The sequence below is a fragment of the Dioscorea cayenensis genome, chromosome 6 (genome assembly GCF_009730915.1).
Source record: "Dioscorea cayenensis subsp. rotundata cultivar TDr96_F1 chromosome 6, TDr96_F1_v2_PseudoChromosome.rev07_lg8_w22 25.fasta, whole genome shotgun sequence".
In the NCBI taxonomy this organism is placed as follows: domain Eukaryota; kingdom Viridiplantae; phylum Streptophyta; class Magnoliopsida; order Dioscoreales; family Dioscoreaceae; genus Dioscorea; species Dioscorea cayenensis.
The window spans coordinates 14,557,502-14,570,418 of NC_052476.1; the positions used below are offsets into that span (position 1 = coordinate 14,557,502).

General features: G+C 40.4%; 1 non-coding gene across 1 annotated transcript; it reads right to left on the reverse strand.

The window, feature by feature from the left end:
* Positions 1 to 5,486: 5,486 nt before the first annotated feature.
* LOC120264026 lies at positions 5,487 to 5,593 on the reverse strand. The gene has a single exon (XR_005537209.1). It is a non-coding gene; the product is annotated as a small nucleolar RNA R71 (small nucleolar RNA).
* Positions 5,594 to 12,917: the final 7,324 nt, after the last annotated feature.

Genomic DNA, 12,917 nt, shown 5'->3' on the forward strand with positions numbered 1-12,917 from the left:
ACACTTGCATATCAAATGGATAAACATGCAAAGAAAGGATATTGGAATGTAAATTAGTTAATTGATTTTATTTTTATTGAAAAAAATAATGAAATCCAATATACATATCAACCACAAGTAAACCTTAAAGCAAATAAACCAATGAACAAATTTGTAAGTAAGGTGAACATATCATATGGTATATAAAATAACTCATGCTACTAAAATATACATGTAATGAATGCTAATTAATCATCCAAGTTACATAGCTACAATTTTAAATTCTTACCAAGATGAATTAGACAAACATTAGGTGGGCAATATGACATCCTTGACAAGAAAACCCAACAAAAGCACAATTTCTTTTCAGTTGAAAGGTCCCAAAATACTGTCAGTTGGTCTTCATCCTTAGCCAATGCTTGCAATATGAACATGGTCTCATCTTCTGTAAGACCATCAACAGAAAAAAAGACATCACTAAGTGATCTCTTTTTTACTTGAATGTCTGCACGAGATGTTTCATTGCGTGTTGTGATTTCAATATTATGAGCTGAGATTTCAGCATTACGTGCGGCAATCTCAACATTATGAGTAGTAGATTCAGCTTTTCGTGTAGCAGACTCAGCAATGCGCGCCTCTGCCTTAGCATTACGCGTTGTTGCCTCAGCCAATGCTCTAAATTCTGGGCCAACCAGGTTTATAAAAGCATCAAAATTTGTAGAAATTCGGTCCATTGCTGGATCCTTGGCAACACTCTTCCTATTTCCGACACCTAGATGTTGTTGAGGTGCTGTTATCAGACAGTATAAGTAATGGATCCTGTGTCGACTCTTGCGTGGGCATGGGTAGGTCATCAAAACCCATTTGGGATAAACCTACACCTTCTTCTAGTGAAATGTTGTCATCTTGTTCATATTGGATTGGTTGTCCCCGATATCACCTCTATTGTTGCCGAAAGCTCTATCTTTGGTGAAGACCGGTGCGAGATCATTGAAAAATGAAAAGGATTTTCCATATAGTCCGGTCGCTTCTTTGTTAGTCTGCATTGTATAAAAACCCCATAATTAATAACATCTTTACGATAGTTATTAAATAAAAAAACATGAGTAAATATGAGTCTTGTTTTATTTTTACCTTGACGTACTCATCATATGCGCTTTTTGTCACACATGATAGTGCTATTTTGAAAGTTTCAATCAAGACCACTCAATTGTAAGATATCAGAAATGACATTCATCTTACATGAGATTCAATGTTTAGTACAGCCTTCAACTTGGTTTGTGGAATCTTTTCTTGTATATCCTCTCTAACTGCATGAGATATCCACTTCGGAAGCCATTTTCAGCCCGCCAAAAAGTGCTTGTAGAAAGTTCAACCAAAGCATCAATGAGGGCTTTATCTTCCTCGGAATATCGTTTGTTCAGTCCCCTCCCTTTTGGTTGTTATTTTGTCTCCATACTAAAAAACAAACAAAATGTACATAATTCACATTAAAAAACTTTTAAATAATTCACATTAAACAACATGAACATAATTCACATTAAACAACATGGACTAAAAACAAAGAATGATTCACATTAAACAACATGGACATAATTCACAACATGAACATAATTCACATTAAACAAGGAATGATTCACATTAAACAACTTTCAAATAATTAACATTAAACAACATAGACATAGTTCACATTAAACAACATGGACTAAAAAAACAAGGAATGATTTACATTAAACAACATGAACATAATTAACATTAAACAAGGAATGATTCACATTAAACAATATAGACATAATTCGCATTAAACAACATGGACTAAATAACAAGGAATGATTTACATCAAACAACATGGACATAATTCACAACATGAACAAGACATAACGATCTAACAATCCAAAATGAAGAGAAACTCATAAAAGTGATGAGTGCACAACGATCCATTAACTATATCAACTTGATTCCCATGTGTTAAACATATGCATGGTCATCTCCTGTCTAAATTGGGTCCATTCATCCGTTGGTTGCATGGCTACTATGTTGTTGGTGTCATCTTCCACACTCTCATCGGAAGATGGAACATCAATTTCTTCTTCTTCTGCTGGATCTTCCGCTATCTCTCTCCTAATGAAATTGTGGAGCAAACAACACACACTAATAATACGCCGTTGAATGGTCAAATTATAGAAGCTTGGATTGGCTAGAATTTTTCCAACAGATTTTCAAAAGGCCAAATATTCTCTCAATAATGTTTCTATCGCTAGCATGTTTCATGTTGAGAAACTCTTCAGGTGTTTCTAGGTGACGCCCATCGGCCAATGAGTTTAATTGATACAGCTGGGCTCAAAAAGATGCAAGGAATCCAGGGCAATTTGCATATCCGACATCAACTAAGTAATAAAAACCTATGATACAAATTTGTTGTTAGAAGCACAATCAATGAGAATGACTACATTGAAAACAACATAGTACATATAACTCACCGTTTGGAACTTTTAACCAATTTGGTTTTGTAACGGCATCCCTCAACACTCGGGCATCATGTGCCAAACCCTCCTAATCGGATATAGCGTATATAAACTGTATATCTTGTCTGCAAACGGCAAGTACATTAGTGGTAATTTCATATTTTCATGATCTAAATCGTGGGCGATCGGCGTTGGGTACATTCACCCATATATGTGTCCCATCCAATGCTCCATGGCAATTCTATGTCAGATAAAAGAAAAAATTATTTTTTATTTGTTTATGTAATACCCCTACGAAAAAATTAAAAAAATAACCCAATCAAAATTTTATTCATTACCTTAAACCATTTCCACTTAGGATCGTTTGAATTTTCTGGGACGGGTTCTGGTTTCTTTAGGAGAACACCATGGTAAAGAATAATTGATCGCAACACAGCATGAAAATGTTGACTAATTGTTTCGGCCAATCATACAAAGTCAAACTTGATTATTCTATTTTTGACATGGCGGGCTACAATGTTCAAAAACATTGCAACCATCTCCTTGATAAGTGCTTGTGTATAAGTAATATGAAGTATTCTTTTATTATATTGAGCATTATTTTTCTCATATTTTATCGCTTATTCGTGTGTATATGTGTTTCTTTTGTGCATATAGGGTGGTGGAGACAATTGTAGAAGAAAGGAACCAAAAGTAGATCGTGGATGCATTTGTTGATGAAAGCTTGGAGTGAAGAAATGTGAAGACACAAGTTGTGCTCAAAGACATGTGAGTGTGTCCCAACCTCCATTGTGCTTGAGCAAATATACAATTTGTAAGGGCACAAAGGTAGTCACACTCATGTGTTCTGACTTGTGCAATACTAGCAAGATCTTTGTCAATGTGATTTTATTGAAGACGCAACGAGATCTACCGCATGAATTGTGGCCATTTATGTGGCCTCGATAATAAGTGTGGATTTGGGAGTATTTTGGTGAAATACTGTAGTAAATCACTATAGCAAAATCAATATAGCAGTTACTGTTCACAGCTCGCAGGAAATCAACTTCTGGAAATTCACACGGGTGTGTGGAAATTCCACACGCCCGTGTGGATGCCTGATACCAACCCTTATAAATACTGCGATTTAAGACATTTTGGAAAATCCTTTTATGATCTTTTCCCCATCTTTGGAGGCACTCGCGGCTAGGGTTGGAGAGGCTTTGGCTAGCTCTTTGGAGTGGTTCTACAGCCTTTGACACTGAGTTCCTTCAAAAGATAGTTATTGGGAGAACTTTCGTTGCCATTGATTCAGCGAGGTGTGCCCTAGGCTTGACGAGGGAACCCTTGGAGAAGATGAGACAACTCCACAAGACCATCGATACAGACTGCGAGGGGGTTTTACTTATGGATTGCATGCTTTTACATTCGATTTCATTGTTGATTGTATATTGCTCCATAGAGAGTTAAACCCATAGTGGATGCTTGGACTTGTAAACCCTAGGATGATTTTGTTTCATTGACTCTTCTTTATATTTCTTTAATTGATGTTTTTAATTGAGTTTCAACCTTGAATTCTTGTTGAATTGATTTTCCCCTAGAGTGACACTAGGGTTGAGAATCTATATTGGTAATCCTTGTGAATGAGTGACACTTCATTAGGGTTAGACAAAAATAGGTTGGAGAGGGTCGAGAGGGTGAGTCGAGAGGTAGCAGAATGCCCCTTTTCCCTTCCGGTGTGATTTATCCTACCTCCACGTTCCAAGAGTTCTTTGCAATCATAATAGAGTGAAGTGCTAAGAGACGAATTCCACTGGGGCTTAGTTGCGCGAGCAACAGAGTGAAGTGTTGAAGTAATTCTTAGTGCTGGGGCTTGATTGTGACTAGGGGTCTTTCGCCTGAACCAAAGGGTTAGATCTATATTAGAGAATAGGGTTTATCACTTAGAGTCCCTAGAGCTATAAGCAACCTTGCACAGTATAAGGCGTCGAGAGTATCCCTTTCCTCCGGGGCATAGTGTAGGGTTAGTCACGGTTGACCTTAGATTTGGCACCGTGTGTTTTAGGATTTTCACGACTTATTAACCATCAGTTAGGAGGTATAATGATTAGTCTTGCACTTGAAACAATAGTCCTAGGGTGAGCAATGTTTGGGTATCCCATTTTCTGTCAATTGCCTCTCCTTATATTCTATTGCGTCTCTTTCTTCTTGGCTTTATTTTTACTTGCATCGATATTGTTTACCTCACTCTTGAATCATCTTCGCCATAGTTAAATAGAAATTCTAGTGTTTCTGTGTACTATTACCTATGGATACGACTACCCACTCACTAGGGTACTTTATTACTTCAACAACCCGTGCACTTATGGTATACACACGCAAGGGGTATGTCAAGTTTTTGGCACCGTTGCCAGGGAATAGGTGTTTTGGATGCGTTTTGCACTTTGCTATTTTAGCTATTCATCACTTGTTCTATTTCATGCTTTCTTATTCTTCCATCATTCTGAATTTTTTTTCTTTCTTTGGTTGTAGCTCCAGGTTATGACCCAAGTAAACTCTTCGACATTGGTTGAAGGTGATCCAGACATTGGAAGTAGAATTCATAGAAGGGGAAAGAAACCTGTGCAAGAACAGTCAAATCAAGCTGAGAAAAAAGGTAAAGGGTCTGATAATATGCCAGAACAAAATGAGCAGCAGAGGACACTCTCAGATTATGCAAGACCCGTAGTTCTTGGCACACAGTCTAGTATTGTGCGGCCACCAATTACAACTCAGAATGTTGAGCTCAAGCCAGGCTTCATCTAGATGATACAGCAATCAGCACAGTTTAATGGTTTGGCTGATGATGATCCGAACAACCACATTAAGAATTTCTTGGAAGTGTGCAACATGATCAAGATTAATGGAGTTATGGATGATGCCATCAGGTTGAGAGCCTTCCCATTTTCCTTGAAGGGGAGAGCAAAGTAGTGGCTATATTCATTACCTAGAGCATCGATCATTACTTGGGAGGAGATGGTAGAAGCTTTTCTTGCCTGATATTTCTCTCCCGGAAAATCTGCGAAGCTTAGGAATGAAATATCCTCTTTTATGCAAATGGAATTGGAGTCTATTTTTAAGATATGGGAGCAGTTCAAGGATCTCTCGCGGAAATGTCCTTAGCATGGGTTCCCCGAGTAGGTGATTATTCAGACTTTCTACAATGGTTTGAACCCAAGCACAAAGCGGTTACTTGATGCAGTAGCAGGAGGTACCTTAGGAAGCAAGACCCCTGAAGAAGCCCAACATCTCGTCAAAGAAATGACTATGAACAGTTATCAATGGAACACACGAGACAGAACAAAGTAGCTGGACTTCATGAAATTGTTATAGTCACATCGTTGGCAGCCTAGGTTGAGTCATTGAGCAAGAAGTTAGACACTCTAACTTTTCCTAGAGTAGTGGCCGTGATGAGTTGTACTGGGTGCGCGGGAGGACATGCTTTACCTGATTGTCCTATTACTATTGGTAATACATCTTCAGTGGAACAGGTGGATTTTGTAGGCAATGCAATGAGAGGTTAAGGAAATCCGTATAGCAATATCTACAATCCGGGGTGGAGAAGCCACCCGAACCTTTCTTGGAGTAATCAAGGGCAATAGAAGACTATGGCACCATTGGGTTTCCAACAACAACAACAAGCCCCGAACATGGAGAATCGAGTTTTAGGGTTGGAGAACCGGATGACCGACTTAGAGAAGGCTTTGACCAAGTTCATTCAATCATCAGATACGAGATTTCAATCGGTTGAAGCCACACTTCGCAACTACACCGCATCATTGCACAACTTGGAGAACCAAGTGGGCCAAATTGCGAAGTCACTTTCGGAAAGACATCAAAGGGAGTTTGCCTAGCAACACGGAGACTAATCCAAGAGAACATGTGAAAGAGATCACTTTGAGAAGTGGTCGTGAAGTTGAGAGTAGGTTTCTTAGTGAGAAGACCAATGTTAAGTCACCCGAGGTCGTAGAGAGTGAGGAGAGAGCCAAAGAGAAGGAGGTGTCACCCCCACCTTACAAGCCAAGAATCCCTTATCCTTTAAGATTGAAGAACGACCAAAATGATGAGTAATACAAGAAGTTTTTGGGTCTATTCAAGCAGTTACACATCAATATCCCATGTGTAGAGGCGTTGTCTCAAATGCCTCACTATGCAAAGTTTCTCAAGGATCTCTTGACTAATAAGAGGAAGTTGGAGAAGAGTGCATCTGTATCTTAGATGCTTCATGTTCGGTGGTCTTGCAAAAAGAATATGCCGAACAAAAAGAAGGACCTCGGAAGCTTTATCATTCCATGCAAAATTGTTAACTTGGGTGAAGAAAAGGCATTAGCGGATTCGAGGGTTAGCATCAACGTCATGCCTTACACATTCTTTTAGAAGCTAGGCTTGGGAGAGCCTAGGCGCACTCGGGTGACACTTCAATTGGCCGATTGAACAGTTAGACATCCAAGGGGCATTATTAAAGACGTACTTGTGAAAGTTGACAAGTACATATTTCCTATGGACTTTGTAGTGTTGGATGTTGATGAGAATATTGAGGTTCCATTGATACTTGGAAGGCCGTTGTTACCCACTTCCAAAGCTCTTATTGAAATGGATGGTGGGGGGAGTTGACATTAAGAGTTGGTGATGACAAGTTGACATACAGCCTCGCTGAAGTCATGCGATATTCTCTTGATTTTGATGATACTTTATATTTTCTTGAAACTACTGATGAGTTAGTTGATGAATATGTGCAGAAAATGATGTGTCCAGACCCATTTGAGGGCTTGCTAGATCAAGAAGTGGAGAATGAAGAAGTCTTATCACTTGGTCTAGAGGACAAGGTGCAACCTACCGCAGGGATTATGAAGAAGATGGTCCAAAAGATGAAAAGAGCAAGGAGAAGTCATAAGAAGCGCCCCAAGGCTAGTGGGGATGTGCATGCATGGAGTAAGGGTGATGAACCCTTGTGTGGTAACAAGCTTGATAACTCTCCCTCTACCTTGAAACAATTATGTGCATCGTGCTTTCAAGTTGTAGGTAAGAGAGGCAACATTCATCTATGAGCCCCTGTGAGATAAGGTCAAGTACGTCAAGCTTAGTGACATTAAACAAGAGCTTCTTTGGAGGCAACCCAAGTCTTTACTGTTTTTCTAGGTTTTAGTTTAGTACTTGCATGAATAAGAACATGAGTGTTGGTGTCTTGATGTTTTACATGCTATTGTTGTGTTTTACTCATAGATTATTGGTGTTTTAGTGTGCTTGATTGTGATTGGTGAAGTTTCTTGGTCGTTTGAGCGTACTTTCCATGTTTCTCTGGTCAGTTTTTCATAGTATAGGCAGGATTTGCTTGTGTATAAGTTGCAGAAATGTTTCTACAGAGCCTGTAATTTTTCCTAAGTCATCCACAAAAGACACACGGCCGTGTAGAATTACCACACGGGTGTGTGTTTTCGTTCAAAGCTCATCCCGAGTGGACACAAGGGCGTGTGAATGCCCCTGTGAACAGCCTTGTGACGGTCACACGCCCATGGGTAATTTTCACACGGGCGTGTGGATCTCTGCAGAGTTTTTAGACTCCATCCCGATAAGACATAGGGGCCTGTGAATGCCCCTGTCGATGAACGTGTGAACAACACACGGGAGTGGGTAATTTTCACACTCCCGTGTGAAACTCTGTAGAGACTTCTCCTCCATCCGGAGAGCACACAGGGGCGTGTGAGTGACCTGTGAGTACCCCTGCAAGCATCCACACGCCCGTGTAGAATTTCCAGAGGGGCGTGTGGAACACTTAGTCGATTTCTCAGGAGGACAGAGAGGGCATACGGGCGCGTGGGATGCCCCTGTGGGTCGGGCACACGGGCGTGGAGAATTTCCACATGCCCATGTGGATGCGTTCAGAGGCAACTTGAGCTATCCCAAGAGCACACAGGGGCGTGTGTCTGCCCCTATGATTCTCCCTTGTGGAGTCACACGGCTGTGTGGAATTTCTACACGCCCGTGTGCGTCCATAGAACGCCAAGAGGTGCGGGTTTTTTTTAAAACATACCGTGACTCTTCATTATTTCACTCCCAAACACTCGAGGATCGCCTCTCTTCACTCTCCCGACTTCTCACCATATTTTTAAAGGAATTTTGTTGAGTTTTCCGGCCACATTCAAGGATTTTTGTTCTCATTTCGTCAGTAAGCCATCTTTCCCTTTTTCTTCACAAATCTTTATTTCTTCAATTAAACTGGTCGATGTTGCATCGATTTCTTGCTTAAATGGTTGGTGTATGCTGTTTGAAAGAAATTTGAGTGAATTTTTTTATGTATTTTCAGGATTTTTGCATAGTGGCCGTGCGTCTTTCACACCCCGAAGATCCTACGGGTGTGTGGAATTTCCAAACGACTGTGTGGATTTCTGCAGAGTTATACTCTTTAGTTTATTTGAGTGATTCTTTTTCAATTCTTGAAGATATGGCCCCCATAACAAAGAAAGCGGCCGGCAAGCGTCCACGCGAGTCTTCTCCCGAACCAGAGCAGTTAGAGTTTGCGATCCCCAAACACTAGGTTCAGTTCGAGAGTCTATAGAAGCTCAAGTTCAGGCAATCACGTTTCTCAGACTTGAATGCACTTAGAGAGATCCAACGAGGAGATAAGATGGCTGAGGAGGTTAATAATTCCTCTCAGTTGGTAGTTAGCGCAAATTATTGTAAATTCGAGAGCCACCTATTGATATGCTCATTTTAGAGGTGCTTTCTTCATTCAAGTTCGATCGCTTATATAGTAATTTCTCGAGCATCGATACTATATAGTTTAGAGCCTTTGGACAGTGCTATAGCATGAGCGTCACTCAGTTCTCTATCCAACTGGGGCTCTACGATGAAGCCTTTACTGATACAGAGGAGTATGAGCATCTCCCGATAGACTACCCCAGCAGTTTGACACCGCAGCGTGCCTACAGGGCATTGTGTGAACAGGGGGCAGTATGAGCTAGGGGTGTCCAAGGCCATGTGCTTTTCTCGGCCAACATACAGATATATCCTCGTCGATCCGAGCAGGTTAGTGAACGGATGTGGCGATAGCACCGGAGTTCTGAGCAGACAGGAGCTGTTATATTTGTACTCTATGGTATAGAGCGAGCCAATTCACTTGGGACACATTCTGGGTAATTATTTGCCACACCAGGGCCAGTACGCTAGAGTTGGGGTGATTTTCTTAGGCCCATACATTACCAGACTTATCATGGGGATGGGCCTGATGGACGCTATTCGCGGGACCGAGAAGACGATCATTCTATCTCCCCTTGGTATAGAGACAATGAGATTGATGGGGGTGGTGTGCAGGTGCAGGCCGTGGATCTACGTGATGGTCATGGCCCAACCAGAGACACCCGAGGGAGAGGGAGATGTAGCCGAGGGATCTTAGCCTACGCAGGAGCCGCAGCCGGAGCATATGGAGACCAATGCACCCCTTGTAGAACATGAGCCACTACCACTGCAGATCTTTTCTCTTTCTCGAGCCCATGATCACTTTGAGAGGCTCGAGAGTGCTGTAGGAGTACTACAGGCAGATCTAGCTGAGGTTCGTGTAATACAGGCCGCAAACCATGCAGAAGTGATGGCCCGTCTCAACACACTACAGCAGCTACTAGAGCGGGACGTGACCTCCCCATTCGTGATGAGACCCCGGACTCCTCCAGCATCCCCAGCACCACTAGTCACATCACCACCACCAGCAACGCCAGTTGATCCACAAGCAGTAGCAGCATAGCTGACCGAGCCAAATACCGATGCTTGAGGCGTCTTTTACCTTTGTTTGCTTTTATGTTTTTCGTATTTTACTTCTATATTTATTTTGGATTTTTATTACTCAAAAAGGATCTTTCTTTTGAGTTTATCTTTTATTTTCAGTTTTTTTGAGTTATATTTCATTTCTATATCTTTATAGACTCGCTTTTATTTTGCTTTTCTTGAGTTTCATTGAACCCCCTTGTGTATACGTGCAGATGGTCTTGTGAGTCTGGAATTTGAGAAATAGTCATGGACACGGTCAATGTGACATTCACATGGCCGTGTGTGTTCCACAACCCATTAGAACTCAACTCTCAATGAATATAGCACCATCAAACGTACCATTAGGAGTTTAGGGGAGTATTATTACAATTGTCTACCTCCACATATGCTTTTAATTTTAATTGTTATACTTTTTTATTGTGTTTGCATGCATACATTGAGGGCAATGCATATCTTAAGTGTGTGTGTGGGGGGGAGTTCACATTACACATATTCTATACTTATGCTTTCATTGTTCATGCTCATGTAGCCAATGGCGGTTCACCTTAGTTGCAATGGTTGTTTTATTAAGTTTAGGAGAATTTTTAACATTGAATGTTCTCATGCTCTAGTTTTACTTGAATTTTTAGGAATTTTTGCCCGATTGATATTTGTTGCACTACTCACTCATTAAACCTTGTGGAAACTCAAGTTCGAAGTTTAAGGGACTATTTTAGTTAGTTTCTTGTGCTAATTTCTTTGATATATATATATATATGTTCTTTGTTTGTGCATTGGGGGTGGAAAGAGCTACCACCTATGAAGTATGAACTTATTCTCATAAGTCGAATACTAGTTATGCCCTAGTGAGAGAAAGAGCTATCTCATGGGATGAGTGAAAATACTACCCCGGTAGAAAGAGCTACCATCTCGAAAATGTGAAAGCCACCTTAGCGGCCCCTTCGGAAAGGGATATCTTAGAGTATGTGTGAAACTACTACCTTCTATTCTCTTTTTGTACATAAATAAGTCCATCTCACTTAGAGCTTTGAGGAGTATTCTTTGGGTTGATTTGAGTGAGTTTACACATACTACACAATATCAGGTTTATTGTTCTTTTTTATTCGAGTTTTTAGCTAGAGCATTGATTTTTCTTATTCGGTGTTGAAATTTCTCCTTCCTTGTACAATGCTTCCCTTGCACGCTCTTGGTGAACCTAAGGCCAAGCACTTCCAATTTTCCTTCCTATATACTTTAATGTTTTATTTTTGCCTGAGGACAAGCAAAAGCTTAAGTGTGGGGGAGTTTGATAAGTGCTTGTGTATAAGGAATATGAAGTATTCTTTTTTTACATTGAGCATTACTTTTCTTATATTTTATCACTTATTCGTGTGTATATATGTTTATTTTGTGCATATAGGGTTTGTGGAGACAATTGTGGAAGAAAGGAACCAAAAGTAGATTGTGGATGCATTTGTTGATGAAGGCTTGGAGTGAACAAACATGAAGACACAAGCTATGCTCAAAAACATGTGAGTGTGTGACAACCTCCATTGTGTTTGAGCGAATATACAATTTGGAGGGGCATAAAGGTGGTCACACTCATGTGTTCTGACTTGTGCAATACTAGCAATATCTTCGTCAATGTGATTTTATTAAAGATGCAACATGATCTACCACATGGATGTGTGCCCATTCATATGGCCTCGATGATAAGTGTGGATTCGGGAATATTTTAGTGAAGTACTGTAGCAAAATCAATGCAACAGTTACTGTTCATAGCTCGCAGGATATCAACTTCTGGAAATTCACACTAGCGTCTGGAAATTTCACATGGCCGCATGGATGCTTGATTCCAGCTCCTATAAATACCACAATTTCAGATGATTTGGAAAATCCTTTTTTGATCTTTTCCCCATCTTTGGAGGCGCTCACAGCTTGGGTTAGGAGAGGCTTTGGCTAGGTCTTTGGAGTGGTTCTACGGCCTTCAACACCGCGTTCTATGGCCTTCGGCACCACGTTCCAGCCCGACACAGTATGTTTTAAGATTTTCATGACTTATTAACCATCAGTTAGGAGACATAATGATTAGTCTTGCATTTGAAACAATAGTCCTAGGGTGAGCAATGTCCGAGTATCCCATTTTCTATCGATTGCCTCTTCTTATATTCTATTGCGTCTCTTTCTTCTTTGCTTTACTTTTACTTGCATCGATATTGTTTACATCACTCTTGAATCATCTTCACCATAGTTAAATAGCAATTCTAGTGTTTTTGAGAACTATTCCTTGTGGACTGCCCACTCACCAGGGTACTTTATTACTTCAACAACTCATGCACTTGCGGTACACACACGCAAGGGGTGTGTCACTCCTCAACCATAACATTTATTGTGGCTTGTAGTCTATCGGTGGTAGTTAGTAGTTTGTACAACTTATGGAAACAACGTCAATCCATTCGTAGCCTATTAATGCAAGTTATGTCACTTTCATAAATCACCCGCCTCAAATATTCATGTTGTCTCCTCCGCCTACTCGATGTTAACTTAATCTCATATTGAATTAATCTACTTCCATCACAACATTGTCTGTTCGCACATATAACAATCATAACGTTTAAAACATAAAAGTAACACATGTACATCAGGAAATATAGTTTCACTTCATCAATGATGTCCATATATGAAATTACATGTGCATGTGTCAAATTGCCAAAA